We start from the raw sequence: 18,975 nt of genomic DNA on the forward strand, positions 1-18,975 counted from the left end.
ATTAAATCAGTGGTGTGGTTAATAACTACATATACACTTTCACTTAGGAAGCAGAAAAGGAATCTGTCAGCCCCCCCTAGACTGGACTGAATGGCTCAGTAACTTTTGCACAGTTTTATAATCTGTCATTGCCTTTCGAATCACAAATCGAATGAGAGAAGGTGTGCATCTCTTAACTCCAGAAAATCTCAGCCACTGAGCAATGGCTAATAACGGCCACCATTCAGGTACACATTTATCTACTGTACAAACCATGCAGTAGCGGTAGCTCTGACTGGACTGGTACGCTTCATTTTCACAGTCATGCTGGCACGACAAATAACAGTGATACAACAGCAAATACTGTTTTCCAAAGGGAAGTCGTATTTGTTCCACTTGACTGAGAAATGGTACTATTTTGAAAGAAAAAAAGGAAAATATTTCATCAGGAAAATACACCTACTGATGTTTTCAGAACCACTTGTCCTCAACATAAATGGGTTCCTGCAGAAGTCAAAGACACCACAACATTCGTTTCAGTGAGATAAGAAGTTGACCAGAGCTTTATACTTTTGAAAATACCATTGGTTTTAGCCTTCTGCTTCTTTGAAGCCCTAAAGAACAGGGACTGAAAAGAATGGGAAAAAACGAGAGCTTAGTAATAACTGTGAGAGGGTGATAGAGGTTTGCGACCATTTGCTACCAACAGTGGAAACCTGAACAGCTCGAAGTCTGCTAACCCCTTGTGGCAGGAGTGACTCTTAGGAAGCTTGAAAGAGGTTCTAGCTTCTGCTTCAGGGTGCGGCTAAGAATTACCTAAATTGCATTCCATGGCTTCATAAGGAGCAATGGCTTTTGAAAAACTACCAGCGGTTATGGAAAACCCCAAACTGTCTGTAATGCTGCAAAGACTAGCCAAACTATAAAGTGACAAATAGTCCTTTGGCTATTGTGGAAGATCTCTTTTTCTCAGTTCTGGTTTTATTTGTGTATATGACCCCTCTGTCCTGTACTGGTCAGAGCAGACACATAAGTGGAAGGTTGTGGTCTTATGTTTTTTCACAGGAAAACTGACAGATAGGGGGAGAATCTTGAACCACCTACCTTGAAATTTAAAAAAAATCCTCTTCTAAAAGTAATTCTGAAAAAAAATATTTTAAAATTACAAATTTTGAAACTTAAAGGAACACAAGAAAATTTAAATTGACTGAAATTTCCCTGGAAGTATCCTTCAGGTTTCTAATTTTACAGTAAGCTCTAATCCATACAGGTCTTTTGTTGCCTGAAACATAGTAAATCACGAGTAAGCTGTATCCCACAAAATCATGGCATGCTTTACAGGAAGTCTTGTTTTATTTCTGGCTGATATTTTAACATGAGAAGTCTCAGTACAGCTCACCTTACCAGTCTCCAGTTATCAATACAGTCAAATCTTAATCTCCTCTTGGACTTCATTCAGAAAGAGCAGGAAAAAAGCCAAGGTCTCTTCCCAATCTTTTTTCTCTCAGTTAAGTGGGTTTGAATGCCCAGAGCCTTAACGTGTGAGCTGTTCAGCTCATACTAGCTGTCATGTTTGCTTACTCATTCATTGCATTGCCAATATTTGGATGAATTTATTAGTAAGATGTGTTGGAATACCTTGAGAATGAAAGGTAGTGTGTGTAATCAAAGTCTGTTCTTGCCACACAGCATATTAATGTTACAAATTGTAACACGGGGTCCTTTACACAGGAGTTTAAAGTCTTTATTCTTGTTTCACAAAATCAGATTCCAGTTAGATATAATGGATAGCTACCATGCAATTTGCAGTTTAAGTAATACCATTAAGCTAATAGCTAAAACCTTGTCTGCTATCAGGGCCTCATGATGGAGTCTGGGGATGTAAACCACCTCCTTGCTATTTTGCATCCATTTCAGGATTCTGATTTTGAGTTTGGATGTGGTCAAAATATGAGAAAGACAAGTATATGCAAATGTGTAGGAAAATCTGAAAGTTTCCAGAAAAATCTGAACATTTTCTCAAATTCTTGATCAAGTTCTGAGAAATTTTAGCTGTGTAACATCTCAAAGTCCTGAGGGCAACACAACACAGCTAAAATATGTACACAGTCTAAGCTACTTTCTTACTGAGTTGTGACCACAGGCTGCAGTTAGCATTAGTTTGGGAAGGCTGTGTTTTCCACATTGTCTAAAAATAACCTCATCAAATCGGCATTCTGCTCTTGAAACAAATCTTCAAAAAAATCTTTCACTCCGAATGTACCTTTGTAAAAAGCTGAAGAGTAGTAGAAGAGACAAAAACATCCCTTTTTTGTCCTCTTCTCTTTCCACTTGCTCAAACACTTTCTTTCAAGATCATTTGCAAAATCAATATCACTCCAAAGGAGATAGGAACTGAAAGCCCAAATGATTTGTCGAGTTCTTCATCTCCTGTGCCCTGGCACCTGCAGTGGTTCCTTTGGTTTCGGGCTTGGGTTTGGCTGCTCTATCATCATTTGGCCTTCCACTGTGTCTTCTCCTCAACCCTTCTCCTGGGCCTGACCATAGTGCTGCCCCTCCAACAGACCTTGTCTCGCCCAGCACTGTCATCACCGGGAATCTGTACTATGTGCCTGAAAAATTCTGCCAGTGCTGGAGACGGGCTCTCTTCCGATCCACTTCACTGACTGGGAACACACAAGGAGCAAGCCCCAAGCATCCCTGCAGTCAACAGGAACACAAATAACCTTTATGCCTCTGAGGGTGCTGTTGCCCATGAAGAACAGCTACCCTGGGAGAGCAGCTACCGAGGTCTATGGAAGGCGACATGATGAGACAAGGAATCTGGTTTGTAGAGCAGAGCTGGTGGATGTGAGTGATGGAGCACCGTGCTGGCATTGGCAGGGGAGAGGAGATAGCTCTTTCAGTGGAATTACTCTAGATTTCCCTTACATGCCTTCAATTTTGCTTCAGTTGAAGTCAAAAATTATTTTTATAATTTTTTCCTTCTTTCTTTAGCAACGTGTTTCCAAACCACCACCGAATTTCATGGGAGGAGATTAAATTGTTTTTTAAAGTTTAAAATGTTAAGACACAAGTTTTTTTACTGAAGCGTTGCAATACACAGGAAAGTAAATATAATTTTTTTTTGCCAATGAAAATAGCATCATGATTACAGCAAGTTTAAACATCACATTTGAAAAAGCTCTTTTTGGTTCAAGTGCTCTCTTTATTTATGTTCCCAAAGCCATAAATGCAGTTCTCCCCTTTCCAAACTCTTTTCACTAAAAATGCTACAATGAATCTCTTAACAATCTAACATCGATCCACTCCATTGAACTGGTCTAACATTAATCTGCAAAACTGCTTTTCCCTGAGCAGTAGATACTTTTATCCACCATACTATTTGGCTAAAAGACATAAATAAACTGCAACTCAAATGCAGCCCACTGAAAACCTCTCCCAGGCAAAGAGCCATTATATTTTTTCTCCAGTATGATACACTAGAGACTTTCTGAAAAAGAAAACTTACTGTATATACATAGAATACCCAGCACATCTTCCATTAAAGAGATGACTTGTATCTATTTCTGCTTAGTCACAGTAATAGAAGTCTAGAAATTTCCACTAACATGAGTGAAGTCAGTGTGAGCTTCCAAACATTTGACCAAGAGCAATGCTTCTGCCCTGAGAAGCTCATCATATTTCCTTTTTACAGCCAAAAAAAAAAAAAAAAAGGAAGAAAAAAAATCAACCAAAACCTTTTAGCAGATAATGCAGAGGGGAGAAGCATTAATACCAGCTTTTTATTAAACTGCACTGTTTCCCCAGTGTATATTTCTCTTTTCTGCCATTGAGTTACTACTAATTATGAGTAAGCTGGTGGGGTGAATTAATGGCTGTTCCAAATCTCTAACCAGTATTATTTAAATGTGTCCTAACTCATTTTTCTCCTTCCACACCTATTTCAAAAAAGTGACTTAAATGTCAAAAAGAGAGTATTTCACTTTATTATTGTAGTACTCCAGTACTGATGAAATTGAGTGGGACCTGAGGTAGAAAGGATGTTATGAACCTGCTATTTTCTGCCCTGCTCTTCTTGGATTGATGAGATCAAAGGAATTAATTCCCTTGATTCTCCAAAAATGCATCTTTTCCAACTCTGATGCAGTCAGCAGTGCACAAAGAGTGGGGAGACCTTCTGCTTGCCCTCACCTCTTAGTACCAGCTGGAGCAGCTCTGTGGTGGTACCTCCCTGCTGCAGCAGATCCTAGGAGTAAGTGCAAACTTTGGAGGTCCCTCAGAACTGCCCTGCTTCTTGTTACAGCTCATCCTGTGTTGTGCAGCTCAGTCCACCCCAGACTAAAATGACCCTCCTCGCAAGGCAGCTAGAATTGTAGTAAGGAGTGCCAAGAGTGGTTTTGGCATCTGTGGACCTTTCTCCACTCATCCACAGATGCAAATCAGGATTTTGGAAAAAATTCTACATTGCTTAGTAAAGGCTATAAATTTATCATAACAATGAATGCTTCTTTTTAAGCATTAATGATTTACATCTTGATAGATCACATTACCATTTATGCAGTACCTGGCTAAATTAAATTCACAGAGAACTGTAGTTTTTGGTTTTAAAACTCTGCATTTGAAGGATCACAGAAACCGTGTTTGCTTTGTCAATGTCTTGTCTTTTACTTGGCACTTGCATGATCTATTTTATATATCCACAAATACTAAGATATGAAAAGAATCAAATAGTGCCTGATTAGGTGCTGAGAGGCTGGCATGTGTCAGAGAGGAAGGAAAAGGAGTTTATTCCTTGGGAGTTGAAGAGGGATCTTTCGTCCCATTTGTACCCTCCACCATGCTACTTGTGAAATGTAAGGACCCACCTGAACCTCCCCCTGTGCTACAGCTCTTGACAGCTTTATTGGTACTGATAAATAACCCGTGCTCATTGCTGGGTTTTCAAAAAGGCCAGATCTCAACACTGGCTGCAATATCACTGGGTGGACTTGAAGAAGCTTTCTTTCTTTGAGCTCCTTCATTTTCAGACAAGGGTCATCAGTATGTACTTGTGTACATTTAATTTTATATATACAAAGAAGTACAAAGATCACCATCATCCAGCTACCTTGGACTGCCTTGGATTCATACAAGCTGGCCCTTGGTAGGGCTGGTGAACGCAGCTCTTGCCTTGCAACCCTCAACACTATACGATCTGCCCGAGAGGGTGCTGGTTTTGCAGAGCCAAATAAGGAGGATACATATGCAGGCAAGATGAATGGATAAAGCAGGGTAACATGCTGATGTGGCTCCTTTGTTGCCAAGGCCATCCCATGTAAAGACACCTCTGTGCCATTCTACTGTCTAGCATCACTAACACAGTTCTCTGCTCAGGATAATTTACTGTATTTCTTAGTAGTACATAAAAGCTTGTACAGCAAAGTATGTCCAGTACCTTCTGTTCACATGCCTGATAATGAGGTGCATGAGCTCTGGCTCATGCCATGTATCCAGATGTTGGTAGATTGTGCAGTGCAGATATTTACCCTAACTTCAACAACAGGTTGAACAGGCAGCGTCTGAAGCTTGCTCTGAGATGGTCCTCCCCTTGCAGTTAACATCATGTTGGTCTTGCTGGGATTGAGATTGAACATTTCATTTCCAGCTGTGTTCAGCTCCTTGAGGGGGCTGCCCATTCCATTGACTTCGGGGCTTGGATCAAGTTCTTCAATATTCTGATGCCTGAAGCAAGTTGTCATCAAATATATTTCCTATAATTACAAAAGGAATGATATGAGAATATATATAATATATATATATTAAATGCAGTCAAGGAGAAATGTTCTTTCAGAGTCAGGCTAGAGTTCCTTTGTACAAACAAACTGTGTTGTCCTAAAGCGTATGCCTTAATATGATGTTCTTTTACAGTCTTTTTAATAACCCAAAGCCTACAAAAAATGCATTTCTGTAAGCAACTTGTATATATATATTTGAAGTGACTCTCCTCTGCAGTGTTCAAACTTCAGCTGCTCTACTGCATCTGTAAACCAACATATTGCATGTTTTCCTCCTGCCTCTCATATAGGTAATGATGCTGAAGACCTTGATATTAGCATTACGTTGTGAGTTGAAAGCATATTCCCCATATTCTCCATTTCTGCCTGGGTTTTTGCTTTGTCCTGACTAATTCACATTCTGTCCACTCTATTGTGTTGCTGCATGAATGCTTTCTGCAACTAGCTGATGACTATCCCATTATTTGACCCAATAGAAGCATTTTTCTGCCTTTACTGTAGTCAACAGAAGAGTATAATATGTCTCAGTCAAAATCCCTCATTTTTCTGTGTTGTGTCAAAAAATTAGGGTTGGCATCACCATTTGCTAAAATGCCCCTTTGGAGAAAGCATTATATATGACAAGACTCAAACTGGCTCTAAGCATGTCTATTTTTCTCTCTAGCATGACAAAATAACTCGCTATTTAAATCAAAGACAGGATCAGGAGGAGATGATTGTATCTGAAAGAATGATGTTGTAATGGAGAAACTCCCCGCCGGCCTTCCTAGATACCTTTTGACTTGTTGTAGTTCTTAATTATCTTGAAGTGCAGGTTAATTGAAACAATCCAGCTTATGTAGGGCAGCTTCTATAGCTGTGACGATGATCCTTAGGGCAGTGTCTTTTAGGAAAGAATAAAAATGCTTTCAAAAGCTGAGAAGTTAATCAGAATATTTATTTTTACTCCCTTGGATTACTTTAGCCTTCCTGCACAACACTAATTGCTGATTCTTTCCTACTTATGTAATCTATACAATGCTGATTTTCTCACCATGATAAATACATTTTTTTTCACTTACTTCTGCCTTGAAGTGTTTAACCCAGGAGGAAAGAATAGAAAGGTATTTCACCACTATAAACAAAATATAAAAAAAGAAACAAACCCACACCAGAGAAAGCTTAATTATTCTATACCCATAAGTGGATACACATGCAAATCTTCCTGATTATTCATACTGACAGTATTAAAATTGCACATAGATCTTAAAGCAAGGTAATTCAGTATAGCTCCATTTGTCTTTCATGGATCTATGCCATTTTGTACTACTTAAGGCACAGATCCTTTTGGGCTACAACCCTACTACATTTTAAAATTGAGTGTACCTAGAGCTGTTTTAATAACAGCAAGGCAATATTAAATCTTCCAAATTGATGGAGTTTTCCCATGTGATTTAAGACTGCAGTGCTACTTACAAAAACACCTTGAAATCCAGACATAATGGTGTGAAATCAGTCAGATTCTTATCCTGAAATGCAGTATAGTCCAGGGACCCAAAAATCCAACCTCTTTTACTGGAAGAGTGTCATTAGAAATACTGAGCTAGTGTTACACCTTGTTGCAGTGAAAGGTATTTTCAAGCTCCTTAATGCAATACTAAGGTTTAGCTGGGATATCCATGGAACAATAAAGTAGCCTGAGTAAAAACATCCTACACCAAGATCAATGAAGTATTTGTCTTGTGGCTTTGGGATTAAATTGCTGACACGGGACTCCAAAAATCTCATTTTCATCTCAGATTAGGTATACTACGGAAAGCATGAGAAGGAAAAAAAATCTTCACTTATTCTTCTGATATTTTTATTTTCAGGGTCCTCAGTTGCTGTTCACTAAAGCAGATTTCAACTTCAGTGAAGCTGGTTTTATTCTGAGAGTTGCTGATTAATGTGCACACACCCCCTGATATTGCTTATGGTTGCATTAGCACCAGCACAAGGCCTTTTATTAGCTTTACTAATTTTCTGGTAACCTTGCTTGACCATCTTCATGTGTAAATACTTTATGGAAAATTACTGATTGAAAACATCAAGAAAAACAAATTAAAGGAATGGCATTTTTAAGATATTCTGTCATGTCCTCCAAGCATCCACTTCTAAAAATCACCTGGAGTTTCTTGGAGAAGAAGCAGCTGTTTTGGGAAATCTGGGTCAGGGCGATAGATCAAGGCTAACCCCTCTGCTTATCGCCATCTTAGGAACCAAAGTGCAGGACATGAAACTGTTGGAGACCCTTCAGTCCCCAAGACATTTCCTCCCCAAGAAAGCACTTGCAAGTTCTCCAGTGTCCCCAGAATATAAATGCTCCATCCCTGGCAGTGTTCAAGGCCAGGTTGGACAGAGCCTTGGGCAATGTGGTCTAGTGTGAGATGCCCCTGCTCATGGCAGGGGGGTTGGAACTAGGTGATCTGAAAGTCCTTTCCAACTCTAACTATTCCATGATTCTATTATCTTCATCATTAAGACTGTGTGCGTCCTGGGTACCCTTTACCACATACCATCATCAATCTTTTCCACATGTGGAGTTTTTAGAGCTTTTAATAAAAAAATTTTCTTCAGAAAAATGTTTTCACTTTTCTTCAGAGAAATTATTATATTCACAAATATAGTGAATATAATCAATTGAAAATAAAATACTTAAAGAACATATCATCTTACTTCTGTGTTTCCATGTTTGTGTTTCCATCTGACTTTCAGAAGCATTTATTCCTAATTGTATAATTAATAAAAGTTTGCAATAAATTCTAGGATGTAAGCTCCATATTCAAAACCAGTATCTCTGCTTGAATCACAGAATGGCTGAGGCTGGAAGGCATCTCTTGAAGTCATCTGGTTCAATGCCCCTGCTCAAGCAGGGCCACCCAAACTCGGTTACTCAGGGTCCTGTCCAGTCTGGTTTTGATAGACACTCTTCTGGGCAACCCATGCCAGTATTTAATGACTGTTATAGTAAAAAAGTATTTTCTTATGTTTAGAAGTCATATCCCAAGTCCTTTGAAGGTGGATTAATAAAGGGGAAAATAATTTCTTCTACAAAATCTATTTTATATTTATAAAATGTAAAATATTTTATATTTTATATAAAATAAATTAAAAATATATATAAAAATAAAAATTTTATATAAAAATGCATTTTTCAGTTTTTCTCTGTGTAACAGCAAAATAAAGTAAAAAAAATGTTGCTTCTTACTTCATTCAGCAGGAAAAGTGTGAGCCATACAGGAGATGAACTACATACACATTCTTCTTTGTTGAACTCAAAACCTTGCTTGCGACTCATAAATGGTTAATTCTCTATGATTCTCTTAACATTATTGTCAACATTAATTGATATTGAAATGTTATTGCTCTTGGTTGGATGGAGAAAAAAAACAAACAAACCACACAACGCTGTGGAAAGCATTTCTATTAAAAGACCAACACTGGAATGATGTCTATTCCCATCTTTACCGAACAAGTGTCCTGTGTAAAATTTGACTTTTAGGAATCTTTATTCCTCTAGCTGTTACTACAAAGAACTACAAGGAACAGTAATTCTCTGTCCCAGCTGTATTCTGAGACAAATTCAGAGACTTCACATGTGGACACAAGAGAGTTTGACATACTTTTGAAGTCACACTAGGGAAACAATTATGGGAACATCTACCAGAGGTTGGACTAAAGGTTCATGAACACTGTATCCTGTCTCCAGCAAGACCAACAGCAGGACTGTAGGGGACAAGTGTGAGATGAGCTGCAAAAGAGGAGGATGTTGTCTGGTCCATTCTCCTACCCCCCATCTCAGCTCTTCCCATGTGTGGCCCAGGGACTTCTCAAAGCATCAGTGCCAAGTTCAGTGGGGTTGGGATGATTTAATCCAATGTGAAGCTGGCTCTCTGACGTAAGTAATATATATGTGCTACACACAGATATGTTGCACATTCCACAGAATGTTCTGCAGCTACAGAAACAGGTCAAGGAGGCTTTGAAGGGTTATGACATTTTCTAGAAAAAATCATAGGTATGAAAAACATCTTTCTGCCTTGGGGGAGTAGACTGTCAGAATGTTGTACATAGCTTTAGAAAGTAATTTTAATACTCCAGTTTCAGAAAAAAACAGCAGTGATAAAAAACAACTGCAGTGTATTTATAACAAGTCTCAGAATCTCTTAATTTGCTGTAGGTGGTGGAGACAGCTGATCTCAGTGGAACAATCTGAGAGTGGAGAGTACTTTTCATGGTGCATAAGGCTTGCTTCCCCTCCTTATAAACACATGAAAAGGAGAAGCAGACTGGCTGACAAAGAATGAGGTAAAAAAACAATCAGTTAACACATGTAACAAAGAACTTCACTGTGTACAATAGCACAGAATGCACAAAATAAGGGAAAAATATTTGTATCCTCCAATCTTTTCTAATTATAATAATTATAGATAAAAAGAGGTATAAAAGTCATTGTAATGTGATGATTCTTTACATCAAATTAAGGAAAATATAAAAATTTATTGCTTAGATTCCTGTCTTTACATATCCTTTTTCAAATATATAATTTATTATGTAGTACTTATGCATATTTTCAAATAGATTTCCATAAATTTAACAGGAACACTGAAGATTTATTTTGTCACTAATGATGGTGTAGCAGTGATACTGGCAAAACTTTAACATTAAATTCTTAAGACTTGACTAAAGTTGCTGACCAAAGTTGCTTTTTTTTCTTCACCTTTCTTAAAAAGTTAGAAAGAAACAGTCTTGCCATTTCCAGGAGAAAAAAAAAATGTGGATTTTCTCAAGGTTTTAAAACAACAAACAAAACTCACAAATATTTCTTTGAAGAGCTCATTCATGTTTCAGAGCACAAATCCTGTAGCACTGAGAATAAAACTTAGTCTCATCTGTCTACGTATACTACCTTTCTGGAGAAGGAGGGAAGGCACTAATTTTACATGTCCTGTCCATGACCTCATGATGAAATACCTGTGGTCAAACTTTAAGAATACGAATGGTCACTGTTTCACCAACAAGTTGCAGGTAACTGGAAGAATTTTTTGGTGGGAAAAAAAATATTTGAGAAATCAAATAAAATTAAAAAATACATTGGGCCACTCTAAGGTGAGCAGCAGAAGAGAAATGGACCTCCAAAACTGCTAGGCAGTTGGAATCTCTTTTTCGTATGAGAAGTGATGTGCTTGTCTTACATATATGGACCACTGATTTAAATATTTGTGCTTTTCCTCTGATAAGAGAAAAGATAAAATTTTAAGTGAGATGTCATTGCTGTAGTCTTTTATATTTTAGTTATCACATATCAGACCTCCCTCCACTGGCTGAAGATGTTGTAGTTTTCTCTGACTCTTGTAGCTATCTAAGGGTCAGGGTTCCTATCACAGTTGTCCAGGAGCTTTTTTCTATGCCATATGCAGCTATATGACAAAGAACGCCACATCCAAAAGATAATTAAATTTACTGCTACTCTATTTTAAATCCTATCCCTAGTTTTCCAGGTCAGTCTTGTCATCCACAGTCCTTGAAGAAAGTATGAAGTTCTCTCTTTTTCTGCCTCACTTGCTCTGCACATGGTGTTTGACACAGAAGTATGTGGGAAACCAGTTCATTAAGTACCTTCTGTTTACTTAACTAATAAGCCAGTTTTCTAAGTTTAACAATTTCCCCTGTTTTATGATTTGTTGCTCACAGACAGCAGCTATTCAATAGTACCTTTTTAAACATTTATTGTTGTAGAGTTATATAGCTACGCATCAGTGCCTACTTACATGGCAGCCTGGCTGAATGCAAAGTTCAAGTAAATGTATTAATAGGCTCTGCCATTCCCTGTCCATCATACTGTGAGACCACCCCGATTCCTATTTTTAGCTATGCTGTTGCAGGATATGTGATTATTCTGTCTTTTCTAGAGCTGGTTGCTAGGAATATTTACATCTGCCTACTGAGGGTGTGTTGTTTTCTTAACAGAAAGCATTACTGTTTAATCTCCTTTCTTAAATTGTGACTGTTCTGATATCCTAATCTGCTCAGTTTCACAGCTTGGTGACAGTTCTGTAGAACTGAACAGTAGAATTCATATTTTTTTGCCATCAGTTTTCTGAAGCATCACCCACACAATGTCTCCATATTTGTCCCCAAGGCGGATACTGGTTTTGACATGGCATTATGACTAGTCAAACAGTATTTGCAGCCTGACTTTTTAATGAAAGGAATCTAAGCATGCCTGGAGTTTTAGTTTAGCTTGTGTCAAGCTGATTATATTCATGCATAGCACCCTGAGAGCTACTTTTATTGGCACCAGAGTTAGAAGGTCCTCCTTCAAACATCTGTAAACCCCATTTGTCACTTTCTTGGTCCATCTTAAGGGAAATTTAGAGTGGTAACTGTTGTCTTGTCTCAAAAACTAGCCCTTTCCCTTTTCCAATGAAAATACTACAGGGTACTTAGTGGTTTTACCTGAATAACCTGACAACAAAAATAGCTTGTGACTTGTTTAAATAAATAAGCCTATTTTAATCCCAAGCCATGTAAGAAAGTAAAGCTTTCTGCTGACTGAAAAATAAACTAAGTCTTGCTTATGGCAGTAAGACTGTTCTCTTTGAATCTGGATGCTATTCCAATAAAGTAGTTGTCTTCTCAGATATAAAAGGTACTTTTGAACACCCATTGAACTCTGTCTTTGTGAATATAAAGGTATTTTGCGCTTATGCGAAATACCTGTAGAACAAAACAGACTGCATTACTTTAACCTAAAATGTTGTCCTGGTTTCTGCTGTAACATTTCTCCTTCCTAGTAGCTGATGCAGTGCTGTGTTTTGGCTTGAGTCTGAGGACAACACTGATAACACACTGATGTTTTAGTTATTGCTAAGTGGTGCTTACCCTGACAAAGGACCCATCAGTGTCCCATGCTCTGCCAGTGAGGAGTGTCACAAAAAACCGGGAGAGAGCAGAGACAGGACACCTGACCCAAACTAGCCAAAGGAGTATTCCACACCACAGCACATCATGTCCAGTATATAAATGGGGGGGAGTCACCCTAAAGAGACTAATCACTGCTCTGGATAAGCTGGGTATTATTGGTCAGTGGGTGCCAAGCAATTTTATTGTGCATTGCTTGTGTTTATTATTTCTTCCCTTTCCCTTTTTAGTTTTATATTCACTCCCATTGTTATTTCCCTTATCAGTAGTAGTACTAGCAGTATATTGTACTTTAGTTATTGAACTGTTCTTATCTGAGCGTATGGGGTTTACATCCTTTTGATTCTCCTCCCCATCCTGCCTGGAGGGGGAGGGTGAGGGGAAGGAAGGGATAAGTGAGCAGCTGTGTGGTGCTGAGTTACCAGCTGGGCTTAAACCAAATGTCAAAAGAATTTTTTTCTTTCTCAAAAGTGCTCACTATCTATACATCATAGAAGTACTAGAGACAAGGATTAATTCATGCATTGTCAGCCAAGTGAAATTCCCATTGTAGGGAGCAAAAGTTCAAAGTACTATGTTAAAGTATTTATTTTAGGCTATGTAGAGGTCAGTGACAGCTGGCATTGCAAGAAATGAAGATAATGAAGAAACTTTGCCATTTACTATATAACCTCAGTAAAATGTTGTATTCTGCAATTTATTCTGCACTTTTTTAATTGGAAGACCTTGGCCATTTGTAATAATGAATTATGTTCAAATAGCATTAGGCCCTTCTAACAGTGCTTCCAAAATGAAACTGGATCTATATTGACATTTAGTGAAATTAATAATAATCTTGAAAAATATAAAATATAATAAGACTGTTAGACAAAGAGGTGCACATGTCAACAGTCTTGCCTGTGCCATAGAACAGGTTACTCACAAAAACAGCCTTGCTGAAAGCCAGAATAACCACCCTGGCTGTAGGTAGTACTCTACAGAATGATGGTATCAAAACAGTCCTACCAAGAAAGCAAAAGTAATGAGAGAGCAGCAGTCACATCAGAAACTACATATTTATGAAAACTTAAGAACTCAAGTCTCATAAGTGATACCTGTCAACATTGACTGTGGCTGAAGGGCCATGGCAAAAGGGAGGACAGGGATGGCTGCAGGTCACCAACATGTGCTTCAGGATGCCAGCTGTGCTCTGTGCCACTTTCCTGATACAACCAGCTGGCTGTGCAGGGAATACCTGCAATTTAACATCATGTGTTTGGCACAGAATAGCTGTAGCACACCAGAAAGGCTGATGACACACCTTAATTGTGTGACATCTTTAATTTAATTTTAAAATAAAATTTTATTTTTATAAATTTAATTAAAAAATAAAAGTTACCCTAATTAAGCTTCCTGGTATTTAAGTCTTTTAATAAATATCACCATATTTCATACTGAAATTAATGAGAATTTGATTTACCATTATGAAGATTTTTGTCTGAGAATGAATTTCTGCACTGATACACAGCAGAACAACAACAACAAAAAGCAACACTATGCTTTTGAGGCAGGCTTTCACAATAAATTATTTCTGCATTGACTATAGAAGGAGCCTAGAAATAAGCCAAGTAATTAGGCACCTAAAGTTAGTCACAAGCAGTCACAAGCATGCCCACCAATTTAAGCTAAGCTTTTAATTTTACTTCAGTTCATCATCAAAATGACGTTCAGAGGAAACAACAGCTGCTCAAGGCACAGCCACACACTCTTGATCCAGTAGATCTTCGTCAGCCTTAAGCTGTGTTTTACATTAATAAGTCAGAGTTGCAAATTAAACTTACCTATTCCTCTTCAGCGTGCGTACATGATGTTCTTCTGTCCTTGCGGGAGTCAGTGTTCGAGAAGATGTACATGCATTGTAATACCTCTGAACATGTTTGTTTAAAGCCATCCACTGCATATTGTTATGCTAATACCTCAGAGAATTACATAAATTAGGATGACTGGACTAAATCCTCAGATCTCATTTCCAGGAGCACCCTCTACATAGAAGCATTGATAGAAAGCGTTATTTTATTATTATTAAGATGTATCAGTCCCATTCAGACCCCCACATTTAGGCACCATACAGATATATAGTAAGAGACTTTACCTGTCCAAAAAAACTTACAAAGCAGGATAAGAAAGACCTATCATGGCAGAAAGTGATATTATTTTAGTTTTATATAGCAGGATATAAAGCATACACGGATTAAGTATATATGCCCAGCATCAAATTGAAAGACCAACAGCAAAGCCAAAATCCAAACCAAAAATTTTGTGAGTTCATATTGGTGATTTAGCTCTTTCTCTTATGCCTGACTAGCTGGCATCAGGTCAATGACACTTTTTAAACACTGCATAGTCTTTTTTAATGTGGGGAGGCAAATATCCTTGGCCTCAGCACTCTTTATTGTCATACCATATGTCTCTATTCTCAAAATATGATTTACATTAATTGCCTTTTCAAAGTCCATCCTTAAAACAAATTTCAAAAACATTTAAAGCTTTCCAGCTATAAGGTGATGAACAGCATCACTATTGCAACTTTGACATCTTTACTGTTAAGAAAGAAACCAGACATTTTTAAAATGACGAAAAATGTTAAATGCTGTTCTGAGAAATGAAAGTGGGGTAAAAGGGGACTTTTAAATTTATTATGAAGATGAAAATTAACTAAGTATCTGAAGCACATGGAATTTTCCTTTATATGTCCTTAGGTTTTCTGCTCCTCTGAATTCTTGAACACAGTGGTTCTTACAGTACAAGCAGAAAAATCAATGAAATATCCTATTCCTGCTGACCCATGTTACCATACTGATTTGGTGCATTTTACTCATTACAGTTATCTCTGTTTGAAGTGTACAAGGGAAGGAGGGAGTGGTAGACAGGAGAAAGGGCAGAATGGAATAGTGTTAAAGATAGGTATTAGGAATTTGTTTCAGTCAATGGCATACATTGAAATTGAACTTCAGTAGATTTGCATTCATTAAAATACATTTTATCTGTGTGTCATAATTACTTGCTTTCATTTCAATTATGTTCTTCTGATCTATTAAAATGGCAGCTGTGCCCTGTGCAATATTAGGCTTCTGACTTTGAAACCCAAACGAGCTTGTAATGAAACCGGTCTTGTTGACTTTTTGTAGGGCTGGATGGTGCTCCATTATATATATCTGCTGGGATACATGACTGTGTACCCTCTGACTGAATAATTTTAGGATGAGTGATTAAGTTGTGTTAACTGTTTGCTGATGCAGTCACCCTTCCAAATGAAGAAGATATCATCAATATACCTAGATAGTATCAATATATAATCTTTAGCTAGCTGGAAGAAATTAAAACCTTTTTCTTAATAGGCCAGTCATTCTTTGAATTATGTAGAAGTCTATAGCAAATGAAGTCAGTTTGGTTTAATAGTTATAGATATTTTTAGGGCAGGATCATAAGCCAATGTATGCAGCAGTTTAAGCACATAAAAGAGAAAAAGCCCTTATCTGTATGTCTGGCTCCCAGTAGACCATGGGCACTTACAGACTATTGTTTCATTCATTCACTCCAAAGGCATTTGAAAAGAGGGTATATAGGCCAAGATAATATGTTGGTAGCTGAGGCCAAGTGGTTTGGAAATGTACATTGCAGAGAGAGAAGGTTAACCATCTGACCATCACAGTACCACTGCCACTGGCAGAGAGCTCCTGAAAGAGCTGGACCTGTGCCATCCAACCTTTTGTCCTGCAGCGCTCCTGGATGGCAAAAATGGTGCCGCAGAGCTAAGAACAAAAGTCACAAGGGCAATGTGACAATGCTCCTCCCCAATTTTTTTGCCTGAGATTGAACATAAGGTGTGTGTTAGCAGCAAGAAACAAGGCAGTCCTTGGGGGAGAGCTCTTTTCAAAGAACTTGGCAAGTGTTAATTTGTTAAGACACATTGCAGAAAGCAGCATTATTCCCCAAATGGTGATAAAGCATCTGTTTGGACCAAGACTGTAAAATATTCTATAATTGAAATAAGAACACAGTTCTTGACTCATTCATATCTTCCTGTGAATCTTTCAGGCCCAAAAGCCTTACGCACTTCTACAGTCCTGAGCTGACCAGTAAAGTACACAAGGCTAGGAATCTTGATTCCCTGACTGTGTGTATTCAGGGAACAGAGAATATTTGCTTTGCTTTATCTGGTTTCTTTTCTTCATATGTCAAGAGAACATACATGAGGGGAAGACTTAACATGTGCTCAATAAATAGCTTCAAAAATGGAGAATAACTGGCTGCTTGGGATGGCCTTCTCCTGGGAGAATACATTTGTCAGAGAGCTTGAATTTTGTTAGTTTTCTTCAGAATTAAGTATTTCCTAGGCATTTGTTTCATAGCTTACTGGTCTAAAGGCAGCTCTCACAAAACACTTCAGAGCAAAGATAACACTTCTTTTATCCCCATCAAAGACTTTTCATGCCTAAGACTGTATATGACTATTTATCCTTGTATTCAGATATCGTATTTCTGTAGCATCTGCTCATCACTTGGCCATGTGGAAGCAAAACTTTCCCTTCTGTTTAGTTTTCTCAGTTTCTTTCAGAGACCAGCAGAGGTGGAGGGAAAAGCAAAATAGGCATTTGACAGAGTATGCAACTGCTCAGTGGCCCCTGAGGCCTAGAAAATCACAGTAAGATTGGCAGCACCTCTGTTAGATCTGTCTCTATAAGGCAAGCTTCTCTTAGTTTTGTGTAAAAACTGGAGAATGCCCTTCCTAATTTTCAAAATAACAGCTTCAGTAACCTTGTACCAATTCCCTGCCCTTTCATCAGCAGACACCGGCTCATTTTCTGTCAGCAAAGTGTTCGTTCTGCTCAGTTTTAGTGTATTGTTGCATTTAAGTGATTTTACTCCTGGAAAGGAAAGATCATATTCCTAATGTAGAGAGCTCATTCTGTGAAACTGTAGTTTAGTTACTGGGCAATGTCCTGTACACTAAAACATTGAGTTTCACCACTATTGATTTAGTTTCTGCAGACCAAGCTTTTTTTTTCTCCATCCATCACACACTTCATCTTTTGCATAAAATATGCATTGGCTCATGCCAGTGACAGAATCAGTTAAAGGACTGTGGAGATCCTACTCATCAGCACCACAGGAACTAGTTCAGTCCAGGCATTAATCTTCACACTTTCTGACTGGAGAAGGATGCTGCCTGTTCTGAGAAATGACACCAAGAAGAGTCTTTAATGCTTGATTTGTTTTCCTTAAGAATGAGTGCTGCCTTGGAAGAAAGGACAGGAGCCATGAAGGAATTCCTAGGAAATAAATGTTACTGACAACACCTGGCTGAACTAAAGTTTCAGAGTTTTAAAATGGGTGTGCTTTCTGACTGCACATAACCTCTTTTTCTTTCTGAACTTCCACACTGTACTGTGTTGTTTTTTATTTAGACACTGCTGTGGTTCTCACAGGGGAGTGCTGAGGTGACGAAGGAGGCTAGGACAGATACTAGGTGCTCCAAATTAGAGGTGAAATATAAAGCAAAAAAGGACCTTTTTCTGTGTGCAATTTCTATCTGATAAATAAAGAAGACCCTGTAGCCAGAATTATAAATCAGCTGAAGCTGGGGCTTGTTTATACTCTGAAAAGGAAAAAGACAAGCTCCCTGATCAAGGTGATGCTAAAGGAACCCAGCAGGCCCAGGGAAAATGTGGCCAAGGCTATCACCTGGGAGTTTTTTGCTCCTCCTGATGGGGAGGGCAGAGAGGCTGATCCACCACCTCTCTGTGGCGTACTTGCACAGAGCAATCCTGTTTGACATTTCCTTTCCAATCAGGAAAGTATTTGCCACATAGATCCTCCTGATTTGTCACCATGTTCTTCAGTATAGTGAACAAGAGTAGAACATGGGGGGGGGGGGGGGAATAATTTTCAGTTTTAAAAAATGACTTTTGAATTTTCAGCTTACCCTTAAATGAGCTAAATACCAATAAAGGGCAAAAAAAAATCAGCTTTGTACTTGAAAGTCCTCTCCCCTTTATCGCTAGGGTAATAAGTTTTCATCTCTTTTGTCTGGATTGCAGTCAATGCAGCAGCTACTAGAGTTTAGTTAATGCCTTCTATGATGATTTTAAATCATGACTATCATTCTGGTTTCTGCAGCCTTATAGGTAGGCATGGCCCTTTGTAGCCAAATAAAAAGACCATCTTCTTCTCTGCAGGGCTTACCATTTAAGTTTAAAGCTCCAATTCTGTATTTCCAGACCAGTATTATACATTG

Source organism: Pezoporus occidentalis, unplaced genomic scaffold (genome assembly GCF_034315485.1).
Source record: "Pezoporus occidentalis ecotype Australia unplaced genomic scaffold, CSIRO_AGI_Poc_V1 ctg24, whole genome shotgun sequence".
Classification (NCBI taxonomy): domain Eukaryota; kingdom Metazoa; phylum Chordata; class Aves; order Psittaciformes; family Psittacidae; genus Pezoporus; species Pezoporus occidentalis.